Consider the following 3,000-nt stretch of genomic DNA (forward strand, 5'->3'; position numbering starts at 1 on the left):
CTATACAGACCACCACGTGGATGCGCTGAGTTTCTTGACTGTGCTGCAGGACCAGACACATTTTTTGAACATGTAGTAATCACTGTCCATGAGATGCCATGTTCTATGGTCTGCCTTTTGGGTGCCATGTGGCTGATGACAGTCTCGCTGAACTCAGTGGTGAAGGGGATCCAAGTAAGAGCAAGGTTAAACTGAGGAAATATGCACTATACCTGTGTGTAACACTGACATAATTCTGTTGTAGTTAAGAAAATGTTTCAGTAAAGTGAAAACAAAATCACACTGAATTATTCCAGTTCAAATATCCCAACCTGAGCCAAGTATGAACAGGTACTGTGTATTGTGAAGGGATGGTAAGAACAACTAAAATCAAAGTGTACAGGGGATCAGCTGTCACAGGGCAGGGTATATGGCTGATAAAAAGGTAAGTGGCTTTGGAAAGCATTGCTGAATTACTAGGAAGCCTCAACCCATGAAACACAGAACCGACCATTTCAGGCCACATGATACAGCCTGATGTTCCCACAGCTGTCATTATTGCATGACAAAGCGTGAGTAATAGCAGAGGAGTTTTGTTCAAGTGTATCAGTGCATGGAAAGACCAGGAAAGTACTGGAACACTTCCCTGGATTGGCTACTCATTGCAACAAATCCTCTGCCTTGAAGAACTTGTATTTTTAGTAGGTAAAATGGGCAGATGGCGCTGGAAAGACATACATTTTACCAGATAACTGACCAACAGCCATGTACCTTGCAAAGCATGATAGACCTGAATTAAGAGCATTTCTTCATTAAAAGTATTTTGATATAGCATGATGCAAAAAAAAAGTCATTATATTATTATTATTAGGGAAATTGGAATGTTTCTAAGCAAAGAAGTAGAGACTGCATATTGACTTGGGATAGAGTATTGCTTTCTCACTTATTTTTAATATGCGTTCAGTAACTGAATTACTGCTCTTGAAACACTACTGTTTAGGTATAAAACAAGTATGCAGACTGTGTAATGGGATTTTTATTAAGAAATCATGCAACAGTTTAATATCCTTGTGTTATCATTTGTAATAGAATATTCTCCAAGTTTGTAAGAGCAAACCAAGAAAACCACAGCCAAGAGTCTCTCCATATGCATCTGATGTCACATGTTGCGATAAAAGTGAAATTGAAAACACATCATCCATTTTTTCTTTTGAATGTATATAGCTGGTATTTAAAAAGTCAAATGCTTTCATTTTTCCCAACCATTATAAAAGCTGTAACTTGAATTCAAAGTAATTATCTACAATTGTACGTTGTTTCCTGAGTTTGTAATTGGAAATGTAAAGAAAAGAAATGGAAACAAATGATGATGGAAAACCAATTACTGAAAACTGTAGGAACTGGTTTTCATATGAATTAAGTAGAATATTTTGAATTTTATAAAATATCAATCAAATTGACATAAAAAACTGATAATCTAATAATTTATGGGGAAAACATTTTGATCACATAGTTTCTTAACATGATGGTAAAAATACAGATGTGTTCACATGTGTCATTTAGAATTGCTCATTAAAAGCCTGAGTAGTCATGTAACTTTATATTACAGCTCTCAGTCACCCATATCCCCATTTATACTCTTCTGCTTGAATTGTATCCACAATTAGATCCTGTCCCTGCTGCAGGTTGCTCTGTGTGGGCTGACCTCACTGACTGTTCAAAACTCCCTGAGTTATCTGAAACTCCAGACAGAAGAAGTGTGGAACTACCAGCAGGACAAAGGTTCAAACCGAGGCAGGCTCCCTCAGCATTTTATTCACCTGGAAAAAGGGACTTCTGTTCTTCTATAAACAATACATAAGTCGTTGTCATTAATTTCCTCACCTGTATGATGAAAAAGTCTTTTTCAAATTTGATGGCTCTTGGCTATTAATCAAGTCCTTCAACACAGCTGATGGATCACCTACCCCTGGAAAGGCATTGGCAAGGGTGCATAACCTCTCAGTGCACTGACAGAATAGGTCCTGAGTCCATACTGGAACTTAGCAAACAAATGGGATGACCAGAATTTACAAGGGAAATTTCTAGCCTATGTACTATTGTCATTTACAGTAAAAAAGAAAGAAAAAATATTCATCTCTAGAGATTATTTACCTCGCAACCCAATAGTGCACTTGGAAATTACTGTACCCTAAAACAGCTCTGATAAGCAAAGATGAAACTCAAATAGCTAAAAGGGAACTAGCAGATCTCTTGCTTAGTATCAAATCCTGTTTTAAACCCTTCTGCTCTTAAAGACATCCTGTTTATATATTTAATCAATGAACTGGATGTAAGAGAAACAAAAATTGCCTGCAATCCTCTGTAAAATGCATATTTGCAAAGTTGGAGTAACTCAGCTTTTAAAGTAAACAACTAAACAGTTTGGGAAATTCCCCAAATTCCTGTTAGATTCTGTTTCTGTTTCTCTGTGAACAGTTTTCTGATTTTTCTGGGAATGTACCATGGTTCAATAGCAGGCATTTAGGAAAAAAAAAAAAATTCCCTTTCTTTTCCGCTCTTTCCTTACCTGGATGCTATCAAAGATTTCAATTTGGTAAGAGAGTCTGCTTCTGACAAAACCTTACACCTGTGTTAGCTCTCCTGTCAAAATGAGCTTCTGGATAATGACGTGAGATTCAGGGACCTCAGGGGGTTGCTTTTATTTGTTTTGTTTTGTTTAAGATCTTCTTGCTTTTAAAGACCAATTGCAAGCCTTCTCCAAAGAGAATAAGGACATGGGACAGGAGGAAATATTTTGGATCACCAGTATACTCAATTGATCTCACCTCAAATAATCAAGCTTCATCCTAAAACTAAGCAGGTTGCATGCATACATGCCTACCAACAAAATTGCTCACATACACCATTTCTGTTGGAGGGCTATTCCTGAACATCTTTCTTCCGACAGGTGGAAACTTCTTCACACATATAGCTCAAAAATATGTACAAATTACACCTATTTATTCTTCTACTAACATT

The sequence above is a fragment of the Pygoscelis adeliae genome, unplaced genomic scaffold (assembly GCF_000699105.1).
Source record: "Pygoscelis adeliae isolate BGI_AS28 unplaced genomic scaffold, ASM69910v1 Scaffold308, whole genome shotgun sequence".
Classification (NCBI taxonomy): Eukaryota; Metazoa; Chordata; class Aves; order Sphenisciformes; family Spheniscidae; genus Pygoscelis; species Pygoscelis adeliae.